Source organism: Cherax quadricarinatus, chromosome 24, assembly GCF_038502225.1.
Source record: "Cherax quadricarinatus isolate ZL_2023a chromosome 24, ASM3850222v1, whole genome shotgun sequence".
NCBI lineage: Eukaryota > Metazoa > Arthropoda > Malacostraca > Decapoda > Parastacidae > Cherax > Cherax quadricarinatus.
This window is the reverse complement of record NC_091315.1, coordinates 3,846,807-3,859,489: the sequence shown is the minus strand read 5'-3', so window position 1 is coordinate 3,859,489 and position 12,683 is coordinate 3,846,807.

The window sequence follows — 12,683 nt, the reverse complement described above, 5'->3', positions numbered from 1 at the left end:
AGGACAGCGTGAAACAAGCTTTTATGCCACAAGACGGGCAGAATGCAGCAACTTCACTCTGGCTGTACCCTTCTCCAGAACAGCACTCCATCTGAGATCATACATACCCAGGATGACTAGAGTATGGAACACATTCGTACAGCATAATGATGTCAACGAGATAAAGTCAGTTGATCAAATGAAAATGCTGGCCCACAGATGGCTCCAACTTCATCCTGTTTCCTACTTGTATGTCTCATAGCAATAAAAATGCTTTCAAATGAGCTGATGTAGGTAACAGCTCTTAGCTTGCCAATAAAGTTAGGAATCCTTAACCTGTAAATAGCTTGTCAATAAAGCTAGGGATCCTTAACCTTGTCAAACCCTGTGTAAAAAAAAAATAAAAAAAAAAAAAAAAAAAAAAAAAAAGAGAGAGAGAGAGAGAGAGAGAGAGAGAGAGAGAGAGAGAGAGAGAGAGAGAGAGAGAGAGAGAGAGAGAGAGGGAGAGAGAGAGAGAGAGAGAGAGAGAGAGAGAGATTTTGGGGAGATGTTAAGCGGGTGTTTAAGAACTGCTGAACAAAGTGAGAAGCTAATTGTGGTAAGGGAGCTAAATGCTGAGGTTGGAGAAACATTTAGAGAGGGTGTGGTAGGTAAGTTTGCGGTGCCAGGTGTAAATGATAATGGTAGCCCTCTGATTGAACTTATAGGGGTTTGGTTACAGACAATACATATTTTTAGATAAAAGATGAATAAGTATACAATATATGATATAGGGCTTAATGACAGTAGTTTGTTTGACTATGTTTTGGTAGATAAAAGACTGATGGGTAGACTTCAGGTTATACATTTTTATAGAGAGGCCACAAATATATCAGATTACGTTTAGTTGTAGATACAGTGAGAGTAAACGGTAGATGGTTTACAAGAAGAACGGAATCAGCAAGAAAGAGAGAGGTGAAGGTTTATAAACTAAAGGAGGAGGCAGTTAGGGTAAGATATAAACAACTATTGCATGAAAGATGGGATAGTGAGAGTGTAGACAATGAGGTTGAAAAGGTATGTGGTAGGTCTAAAAATGTTAGAGTGTTCATCAGAAGTTTGTGGTAACAGGAAAGTGGGTGCGGGAGGGAAGAAGAGCGACTGGTGGAATCATATTGTATAGAAAGTAGTAAGAGAGAAAAGGTTAGCATATGAGAATAAGAAAAAGTTTTGGAGTGAGAAAGCCTAGGAGACGAATGGATTTGATTATTAAAAATAGGAGAGGAGAGTTATTAAATGGAGAGTTGGAGGTATCAGGAAGATGGAGGAAATATTTTGAGGAACTGTTGAATGTTGGTGAAGATAGGAAAGTTGTGATTTCGTGTATTGGGCAGGGAGGTATAACATCTTGTAGGAGTGAAGAAGACCCAGTTGTGAGGGTAAGGGAGGTGTGTGAGGCAGTGGATAGAATGAAAGGGGTAAAGCAGCTGCGATTCGTGAGATGAAGACAGAAATGTTAAAGCAGGTGAAGATACTGTTTTGGAGTGGTTAGTGTTTTTATAATAAATGTATGGAAAAAGGTAATGTACCTAGAGACAGGCAAAGGGGACAAAAGAGAATGCAAAAATAACAGAGAAATAAGCCTGTCGAGGATACTTGGTAAAGTGTAGGGTAGAATTATTATTGAAAGAATTAAGAGCAAGATGGACAGCATGATTGCAGATGAACAAGAAAGCTTTACGCAGGGTAGGGGGTGTGCAGATCAAGTGTTTACGATAAAACATAAAGGTGAACAGTATTTAGATAAGGGTAAAGATGTTTTCTTTTTACATTTATGGATTTGGATAAGGTATATGCTAGAGTAGATAAGGGGAACAATGTGGCAGATGTTGCAAATGTATGGAATAGGTGTAAGGTTACTGAAAGCAGTCAAGAGTTTTTACGAGGGTAGTGAGGCTCAGGTTAGACTATGTAGGAGACTGAGAGATTATTTCTCGGTAAAAGTAGGCCTTAGATAGGGATATGTGTGATGTCACCGTGGTTGTTCAATATATTTATAGATGGAGTTGTAAGAGAAGTGAATGCTCGGGTGTTGGCAAGAGGTGTGGGGTTAAAAGATAAAAAATCTAACACAAAGTGGGAGTTGTCACAGTTGCTCTTTGCTGATGATGCTGTGCTTTTCGGAGATTCTGAAGAGAAGTTGCAGAGGTTAGTGACAGAGTTTGGAAGGGTGCGTAAAAAGGAGGAAATTAAAAGTGAACACAGAAAAGTTTAAGGTGATGTGGATAAAAAAAATTACGTAATGAAGGATTGGATATCATACTGAAGGGAGGGAGTATGGAATAAGTGAAGGTATTTACATATTTGGAAGTGGACTTTTCAGCAGATGGGTCTATGAAAGAAGAGGTGAAGCAGATTAATGAGGGAGGAAAAGATGAGTGGACCACTGAGGAGTCTGTGGACACAAAGAATGTTATCCTTGGAAATTGCTTGGGAAATAGGAGGTGTTGGGTTGTTAAAAATATTATCCAGAGGGCTGAGGAGGGGTTGTTGAGGTGGTTCGGACATTGAGAGATGATGGAACAAAATAGAATGACTCGGAGAGCATATGAATCTGTAGTGGAGGGAAAGCGGGGTAGGGGTCGGCCTAGGAAAGGATGGAGGGAGGGGGTAAAGGAGGTTTTGTGTGTGAGGGGCTTGAACTTTCAGCAGGTGCGCATGAGAGAGTTAGATAGGAAAGAGTGGAGACGAATAACTTGATGTGCTATTGGAGAGTTAGAAGGGTAACATTTATGAAGAGATTCAGGGAAACCGGCAAGCCGGACTTGAGTCCCAGAGATGGGAAGTACAATGACTGCACTCTGAAGGAGGGGTGTCAATGTTGCACGTTTTTAACTGTTGTGTGGGCGTGCCTTTAGCAAAACACTAATGACGTGAACGATAATAATACAACGAATTTAGCTCAGAGGCACCCACACCACCTTATGTTCTCGAATCAAGGTAAAACACCTAGTCCTGCTGGGGGCTTGATTCTTGCAGGATTGCGTGGTCCCATGGGTTAGAGCGTCATGTGATTTTCGTTCACCAGAAGGCTGGCCAAAACGACATGGGTTCTAATCCTCGGCTAGTCGCAGTGTTGTTATCGATAAAATACCAGTCGTTCGTGGTCACAATAATATATATACAGCTTGTGACACAAGTACACCAAACGAGGAGAAGGAAATTAACTCAGAGGCAACTACACCACCGTATGTCCTATTTGTCATATTTAACAACAACTTTAACATTAAATTATTCAAGAGTTTGTAAAGTCAGTAAATCCTAAAGCTAATACTCGGTATCAAGGTGTCTTATACAATGGTATTTTAGCTTTATGAGAAGCTTTCTCAGTAAATATACGTGGATATTGTAAGCTAGAAACAATATTATAGATTGTTCTAATATTCCCATCACAGCGTTCTGGGCTACAAATCCTTAAGGCTCTCAAAAATATAGAAGGAAATACAACACTCTGTTTAATATGTGTTTGGTGATGCGAGTGGTTATCTATGTATGAGCATATATTAGAAGTCTTGCGATAGACACTAAACTTATGTGGTCTGCCAGATCATGTATATCCAGAAATGGAATTATTCCAGTTATCTCACTTTAATCTAGGTAGGAAGTCATCAGAACGACACCAATAGAATAAAATTAGCTCAGAGGTTGTTAGGTAAGACACATATGCAACAGTTAGGTATCTTTATTATGAAACGTTTCGCCTACACAGTAGGCTTCTTCAGTCAAGTACAGAAAAGTTGATAGAAGCAGAAGATACTTGAAGACGATGTAATCAGTCCATCACCCTTAAAGTTTTGAGGTGGTCAGTCCCTCAGTCTGGAGAAGAGCATTGTTCCATAGTATGAAACAATATGATATGGAACTGAACTTCTCCAGGCCGAGGGACTGACAACCTCAAATTCTACGACTTTAAGCGTGATGGACTGATTACATCGTCTTCACATCTCTACTGTTCCTGCCTACTTTCTGTATTCGACTGAAGAAGCCTACTGTGTAGGCGAAACGTTTCGGAATAAAGTTGTCTAACTGTTGCATATGTGTCTTACCTAACAACGTTTCATAATAAAGATACCTAACTGTTGCATATGTGTCTTACCTAACAACCTGTCGGTATTTTATACCATTTTAATGTTCAATCAGCTCAGAGGTACCCATACCACCTTACGTCTTCGGATCAAGGTAAAACACCTAGCCCTGCTGGATGCTTGATTCTTGTAGGATTGCGTGGTCCCGTGGGTTAGAGCGTCATGTGATTTTCGCTCACCAGGAGGCGGGCCAAAATGACACAGAGTACATACACATTTTCTTCCTGTATATTCCCTACCTCAAGTGTGATATGATATCCAATGTTTCAACTGCCAAGATTTTTTGCTGTTTTCATCACTTTGATTTTCATTATGCTTACTTTTAATTTTCTGCCTTTAATAACCGTCTCAAATTCCTCCATCAGCCTTTGGAAACTGATAACGTTTCCTCATACAGTTTCAACCTCGCTCAAGAACAGTGAAAATCCGATGAAATAATTATGTTTGCCTTTAATTTCTTTTTGTTTACATCTTACTTAGTTGCTAATCCTGAGGGTGTTCCTCCACCAGAAATATTATTAATCGAATTTAAATCATGTGAACTAAATCTTGTGGTCTGTGTTTACAGTCGGAATTCTTAGTGCACTTCCTAGTTCTTCAAAGAATTCTTAGTGCACTTCCTAGTTCTTCAAAGAATTCTTAGTGCACTTCCTAGTTCTTCAAAGAATTCTTAGTGCACTTCCTAGTTCTTCAAAGAATTCTTAGTGCACTTCCTAGTTCTTCAAAGAATTCTTAGTGCACTTCCTAGTTCTTCAAAGAATTCTTAGTGCACTTCCTAGTTCTTCAAAGAATTCTTAGTGCACTTCCTAGTTCTTCAAAGAATTCTTAGTGCACTTCCTAGTTCTTCAAAGAGTCTCAGTTGCAGCCTGAGAAAAAAACTTCTCTTAAACCACCTGTTTGCGCTTTGTTCTTAGGCCGTTTTCAGAAAACTAAAGTAAATAGAAAGAAGGATAGACATCTACTTAAGTCAGGTTTGTTGCAATAGCAACGGTAGGTAAAGGAAGTGATCTGCATGAAGGTAACAGGTATAACTTCAGGGTAGTGGCATTACTCCTAAAGTTCATTGGATGAGTCAAACAGCTGGTAAGGATATGGTTTTCTCATGGGTTTCATTTCCACTATAGAAGTGTAACAAACACAACAACACAATCCTATTTCCGTCATTTATGATGTTATCCACAGGTGACATCCTCAGAGTTTATATTCTGTTAACGAGGGCCTCGGTATATTGCCGAAATATGCAGTATTCCTCGAAATTTTTATAAATTGTCTCTTGTAGGGTGATTTTTACCATTAAACAGATTAAACAGAAACGTTTAATAGCTTTTATATGTCTGCAAATGTGAGTAGCATAAAGCAGACCGATTTTAACATGTCAGTTGGATACACAGGAAATTTTGAGCCGAGTAACAGTTCGGGACGACAAAATGTTAAAATCTTAACATTAGTTTGGAAAATAAAGTAAAAGTCAATAAAAAACATTATACGAAATAAACTAAGAAAAGGCTTCGTACTACGGAATTAATGACACGAGATGAACAGTAATAAAAACAAGAAAGTTACACATAACGAGTCGCACAACGAGAGTCGACAGTCATCTGTTGTGAGTCGACAGTCATCTGTTGTGAGTCGACAGTCATCTGTTGTGAGTCGACAGTCATCTGTTGTGAGTCGACAGTCATCTGTTGTATGCATTAAGGGTTGAAACAGTGAATATTTACATTACTTTCAAGTGAGCTGGGCTAGAAATAAGAATGTTAGGTGTCAGAGAGTGCTAGGCTAGAAATAAGAATGTTAGGTGTCAGAGAGTGCCAGGCTAGAAATAAGAATGTTAGGTGTCAGAGAGTGCTAGGCTAGAAATAAGAATGTTAGGTGTCAGAGAGTGCCAGGCTAGAAATAAGAATGTTAGGTGTCAGAGAGTGCTAGGCTAGAAATAAGAATGTTAGGTGTCAGAGAGTGCTAGGCTAGAAATAAGAATGTTAGGTGTCAGAGAGTGCTAGGCTAGAAATAAGAATGTTAGGTGTCAGAGAGTGCTAGGCTAGAAATAAGAATGTTAGGTGTCAGAGAGTGCTAGGCTAGAAATAAGAATGTTAGGTGTCAGAGAGTGCTAGGCTAGAAATAAGAATGTTAGGTGTCAGAGAGTGCTAGGCTAGAAATAAGAATGTTAGGTGTCAGAGAGTGCTAGGCTAGAAATAAGAATGTTAGGTGTCAGAGAGTGCTAGGCTAGAAATAAGAATGTTAGGTGTCAGAGAGTGCTAGGCTAGAAATAAGAATGTTAGGTGTCAGAGAGTGCCAGGCTAGAAATAAGAATGTTAGGTGTCAGAGAGTGCCAGGCTAGAAATAAGAATGTTAGGTGTCAGAGAGTGCCAGGCTAGAAATAAGAATGTTAGGTGTCAGAGAGTGCCAGGCAAGAAAGAAGAATGTTAGGTGTCAGAGAGTGCCAGGCTAGAAATAAGAATGTTAGGTGTCAGAGAGTGCCAGGCTAGAAAGAAGAATGTTAGGTGTCAGAGAGTGCCAGGCTAGAAATAAGAATGTTAGGTGTCAGAGAGTGCCAGGCTAGAAAGAAGAATGTTAGGTGTCAGAGAGTGCCAGGCTAGAAAGAAGAATGTTAGGTGTCAGAGAGTGCCAGGCTAGAAAGAAGAATGTTAGGTGTCAGAGAGTGCCAGGCTAGAAAGAAGAATGTTAGGTGTCAGAGAGTGCTAGGCTAGAAATAAGAATGTTAGGTGTCAGAGAGTGCTAGGCTAGAAATAAAAATGTTAGGTGTCAGAGAGTGCCAGGCTAGAAAGAAGAACGTTAGGTGTCAGAGAGTGCCAGGCTAGAAAGAAGAATGTTAGGTGTCAGAGAGTGCCAGGCTAGAAAGAAGAATGTTAGGTGTCAGAGAGTGCCAGGCTAGAAAGAAGAATGTTAGGTGTCAGAGAGTGCCAGGCTAAAAAGAAGAATGATAGGTGTCAGAGAGTGCCACGCTAGAAAGAAGAATGTTAGGTGTCAGAGAGTGCCAGGCTAGAAAGAAGAATGTTAGGTGTCAGAGAGTGCCAGGCTAGAAAGAAGAATGTTAGGTGTCAGAGAGTGCCAGGCAAGAAAGAAGAATGTTAGGTGTCAGAGAGTGCCAGGCAAGAAAGAAGAATGTTAGGTGTCAGAGAGTGCCAGGCTAGAAAGAAGAATGTTAGGTGTCAGAGAGTGCCAGGCAAGAAAGAAGAATGTTAGGTGTCAGAGAGTGCCAGGCTAGAAAGAAGAATGTTAGGTGTCAGAGAGTGCCAGGCAAGAAAGAAGAATGTTAGGTGTCAGAGAGTGCCAGGCAAGAAAGAAGAATGTTAGGTGTCAGAGAGTGCCAGGCAAGAAAGAAGAATGTTAGGTGTCAGAGAGTGCCAGGCAAGAAAGAAGAATGTTAGGTGTCAGAGAGTGCCAGGCAAGAAAGAAGAATGTTAGGTGTCAGAGAGTGCCAGGCAAGAAAGAAGAATGTTAGGTGTCAGAGAGTGCCAGGCAAGAAAGAAGAATGTTAGGTGTCAGAGAGTGCCAGGCAAGAAAGAAGAATGTTAGGTGTCAGAGAGTGCCAGGCAAGAAAGAAGAATGTTAGGTGTCAGAGAGTGCCAGGCTAGAAAGAAGAATGTTAGGTGTCAGAGAGTGCCAGGCAAGAAAGAAAAATGTTAGGTGTCAGAGAGTGCCAGGCAAGAAAGAAGAATGTTAGGTGTCAGAGAGTGCCAGGCAAGAAAGAAGAATGTTAGGTGTCAGAGAGTGCCAGGCAAGAAAGAAGAATGTTAGGTGTCAGAGAGTGCCAGGCAAGAAAGAAGAATGTTAGGTGTCAGAGAGTGCCAGGCAAGAAAGAAGGTGTCAGAGAGTGCCAGGCAAGAAAGAAGAATGTTAGGAGTCAGAGAGTTGTTAGGTGTCAGAGAGTGCCAGGCAAGAAAGAAGAATGTTAGGTGTCAGAGAGTGCCAGGCAAGAAAGAAGAATGTTAGGTGTCAGAGAGTGCCAGGCAAGAAAGAAGAATGTTAGGTGTCAGAGAGTGCCAGGCAAGAAAGAAGAATGTTAGGTCAGAGAGTCAGGCAAGAAAGAAGAATGTTAGGTGTCAGAGAGTGCCAGGCAAGAAAGAAGAATGTTAGGTGTCAGAGAGTGCCAGGCAAGAAAGAAGAATGTTAGGTGTCAGAGAGTGCCAGGCAAGAAAGAAGAATGTTAGGTGTCAGAGAGTGCCAGGCAAGAAAGAAGAATGTTAGGTGTCAGAGAGTGCCAGGCAAGAAAGAAGAATGTTAGGTGTCAGAGAGTGCCAGGCAAGAAAGAAGAATGTTAGGTGTCAGAGAGTGCCAGGCAAGAAAGAAGAATGTTAGGTGTCAGAGAGTGCCAGGCTAAGAAAGAAGAATGTTAGGTGTCAGAGAGTGCCAGGCAAGAAAGAAGAATGTTAGGTGTCAGAGAGTGCCAGGCTAGAAAGAAGAATGTTAGGTGTCAGAGAGTGCCAGGCAAGAAAGAAGAATGTTAGGTGTCAGAGAGTGCCAGGCAAGAAAGAAGAATGTTAGGTGTCAGAGAGTGCCAGGCTAGAAAGAAGAATGTTAGGTGTCAGAGAGTGCCAGGCTAGAAAGAAGAATGTTAGGTGTCAGAGAGTGCCAGGCTAGAAAGAAGAATGTTAGGTGTCAGAGAGTGCCAGGCTAGAAAGAAGAATGTTAGGTGTCAGAGAGTGCCAGGCTAGAAAGAAGAATGTTAGGTGTCAGAGAGTGCCAGGCTAGAAAGAAGAATGTTAGGTGTCAGAGAGTGCCAGGCTAGAAAGAAGAATGTTAGGTGTCAGAGAGTGCCAGGCTAGAAAGAAGAATGTTAGGTGTCAGAGAGTGCCAGGCTAGAAAGAAGAATGTTAGGTGTCAGAGAGTTCCAGGCAAGAAAGAAGAATGTTAGGTGTGAGAGAGTGCCAGGCTAGAAAGAAGAATGTTAGGTGTCAGAGAGTGCCAGGCAAGAAAGAAGAATGTTAGGTGTCAGAGAGTGCCAGGCAAGAAAGAAGAATGTTAGGTGTCAGAGAGTGCCAGGCAAGAAAGAAGAATGTTAGGTGTCAGAGAGTGCCAGGCAAGAAAGAAGAATGTTAGGTGTCAGAGAGTGCCAGGCAAGAAAGAAGAATGTTAGGTGTCAGAGAGTGCCAGGCAAGAAAGAAGAATGTTAGGTGTCAGAGAGTGCCAGGCAAGAAAGAAGAATGTTAGGTGTCAGAGAGTGCCAGGCAAGAAAGAAGAATGTTAGGTGTCAGAGAGTGCCAGGCAAGAAAGAAGAATGTTAGGTGTCAGAGAGTGCCAGGCAAGAAAGAAGAATGTTAGGTGTCAGAGAGTGCCAGGCAAGAAAGAAGAATGTTAGGTGTCAGAGAGTGCCAGGCAAGAAAGAAGAATGTTAGGTGTCAGAGAGTGCCAGGCAAGAAAGAAGAATGTTAGGTGTCAGAGAGTGCCAGGCAAGAAAGAAGAATGTTAGGTGTCAGAGAGTGCCAGGCAAGAAAGAAGAATGTTAGGTGTCAGAGAGTGCCAGGCAAGAAAGAAGAATGTTAGGTGTCAGAGAGTGCCAGGCAAGAAAGAAGAATGTTAGGTGTCAGAGAGTGCCAGGCAAGAAAGAAGAATGTTAGGTGTCAGAGAGTGCCAGGCAAGAAAGAAGAATGTTAGGTGTCAGAGAGTGCAAGGCAAGAAAGAAGAATGTTAGGTGTCAGAGAGTGCCAGGCAAGAAAGAAGAATGTTAGGTGTCAGAGAGTGCCAGGCAAGAAAGAAGAATGTTAGGTGTCAGAGAGTGCCAGGCAAGAAAGAAGAATGTTAGGTGTCAGAGAGTGCCAGGCAAGAAAGAAGAATGTTAGGTGTCAGAGAGTGCCAGGCAAGAAAGAAGAATGTTAGGTGTCAGAGAGTGCCAGGCAAGAAAGAAGAATGTTAGGTGTCAGAGAGTGCCAGGCAAGAAAGAAGAATGTTAGGTGTCAGAGAGTGCCAGGCAAGAAAGAAGAATGTTAGGTGTCAGAGAGTGCCAGGCAAGAAAGAAGAATGTTAGGTGTCAGAGAGTGCCAGGCAAGAAAGAAGAATGTTAGGTGTCAGAGAGTGCCAGGCTAGAAAGAAGAATGTTAGGTGTCAGAGAGTGCCAGGCAAGAAAGAAGAATGTTAGGTGTCAGAGAGTGCCAGGCTAGAAAGAAGAATGTTAGGTGTCAGAGAGTGCCAGGCAAGAAAGAAGAATGTTAGGTGTCAGAGAGTGTCAGGCAAGAAAGAAGAATGTTAGGTGTCAGAGAGTGCCAGGCAAGAAAGAAGAATGTTAGGTGTCAGAGAGTGCCAGGCAAGAAAGAAGAATGTTAGGTGTCAGAGAGTGCCAGGCAAGAAAGAAGAATGTTAGGTGTCAGAGAGTGCCAGGCAAGAAAGAAGAATGTTAGGTGTCAGAGAGTGCCAGGCAAGAAAGAAGAATGTTAGGTGTCAGAGAGTGCCAGGCAAGAAAGAAGAATGTTAGGTGTCAGAGAGTGCCAGGCAAGAAAGAAGAATGTTAGGTGTCAGAGAGTGCCAGGCAAGAAAGAAGAATGTTAGGTGTCAGAGAGTGCCAGGCAAGAAAGAAGAATGTTAGGTGTCAGAGAGTGCCAGGCAAGAAAGAAGAATGTTAGGTGTCAGAGAGTGCCAGGCAAGAAAGAAGAATGTTAGGTGTCAGAGAGTGCCAGGCTAGAAAGAAGAATGTTAGGTGTCAGAGAGTGCCAGGCAAGAAAGAAGAATGTTAGGTGTCAGAGAGTGCCAGGCAAGAAAGAAGAATGTTAGGTGTCAGAGAGTGCCAGGCTAGAAAGAAGAATGTTAGGTGTCAGAGAGTGCCAGGCAAGAAAGAAGAATGTTAGGTGTCAGAGAGTGCCAGGCAAGAAAGAAGAATGTTAGGTGTCAGAGAGTGCCAGGCAAGAAAGAAGAATGTTAGGTGTCAGAGAGTGCCAGGCAAGAAAGAAGAATGTTAGGTGTCAGAGAGTGCCAGGCAAGAAAGAAGAATGTTAGGTGTCAGAGAGTGCCAGGCAAGAAAGAAGAATGTTAGGTGTCAGAGAGTGCCAGGCAAGAAAGAAGAATGTTAGGTGTCAGAGAGTGCCAGGCAAGAAAGAAGAATGTTAGGTGTCAGAGAGTGCCAGGCAAGAAAGAAGAATGTTAGGTGTCAGAGAGTGCCAGGCAAGAAAGAAGAATGTTAGGTGTCAGAGAGTGCCAGGCAAGAAAGAAGAATGTTAGGTGTCAGAGAGTGCCAGGCAAGAAAGAAGAATGTTAGGTGTCAGAGAGTGCCAGGCAAGAAAGAAGAATGTTAGGTGTCAGAGAGTGCCAGGCAAGAAAGAAGAATGTTAGGTGTCAGAGAGTGCCAGGCTAGAAAGAAGAATGTTAGGTGTCAGAGAGTGCCAGGCAAGAAAGAAAAATGTTAGGTGTCAGAGAGTGCCAGGCAAGAAAGAAGAATGTTAGGTGTCAGAGAGTGCCAGGAAAGAAAGAAGAACGTTAGGTGTCAGAGAGTGCCAGGCAAGAAAGAAGAATGTTAGGTGTCAGAGAGTGCCAGGAAAGAAAGAAGAATGTTAGGTGTCAGAGAGTGCCAGGCAAGAAACTAGAATGTTAGGTGTCAGAGAGTGCCAGGCAAGAAAGAAGAATGTTAGGTGTCAGAGAGTGCCAGGCAAGAAAGAAGAATGTTAGGAGTCAGAGAGTGCCAGGCAAGAAAGAAGAATGTTAGGTGTCAGAGAGTGCCAGGCAAGAAAGAAGAATGTTAGGTGTCAGAGAGTGCCAGGCAAGAAAGAAGAATGTTACGTGTCAGAGAGTGCCAGGCAAGAAAGAAGAATGTTAGGTGTCAGAGAGTGCCAGGCAAGAAAGAAGAATGTTAGGTGTCAGAGAGTGCCAGGCTAGAAAGAAGAATGTTAGGTGTCAGAGAGTGGCAGGCAAGAAAGAAGAATGTTAGGTGTCAGAGAGTGCCAGGCAAGAAAGAAGAATGTTAGGTGTCAGAGAGTGCCAGGCAAGAAAGAAGAATGTTAGGTGTCAGAGAGTGCCAGGCAAGAAAGAAGAATGTTACGTGTCAGAGAGTGCCAGGCAAGAAAGAAGAATGTTAGGTGTCAGAGAGTGCCAGGGAAGAAAGAAGAATGTTAGGTGTCAGAGAGTGCAAGCAAGAAAGAAGAATGTTAGGTGTCAGAGAGTGCCAGGCAAGAAAGAAGAATGTTAGGTGTCAGAGAGTGCCAGGCAAGAAAGAAGAATGTTAGGTGTCAGAGAGTGCCAGGCAAGAAAGAAGAATGTTAGGAGTCAGAGAGTGCCAGGCAAGAAAGAAGAATGTTAGGTGTGAGAGAGTGCCAGGCTAGAAAATAGAACGTTAGGTGTCAGAGAGTGCCAGGCAAGAAAGAAGAATGTTAGGTGTCAGAGAGTGCCAGGCTAGAAAGAAGAATGTTAGGTGTCAGAGAGTGCCAGGCAAGAAAGAAGAATGTTAGGTGTCAGAGAGTGCCAGGCAAGAAACTAGAATGTTAGGTGTCAGAGAGTGCCAGCCTAGAAAGAAGAATGTTAGGTGTCAGAGAGTGCCAGGCTAGAAAGAAGAATGTTAGGTGTCAGAGAGTGCCAGGCTAGAAAGAAGAATGTTAGGTGTCAGAGAGTGCCAGGCTAGAAAGAAGAATGTTAGGTGTC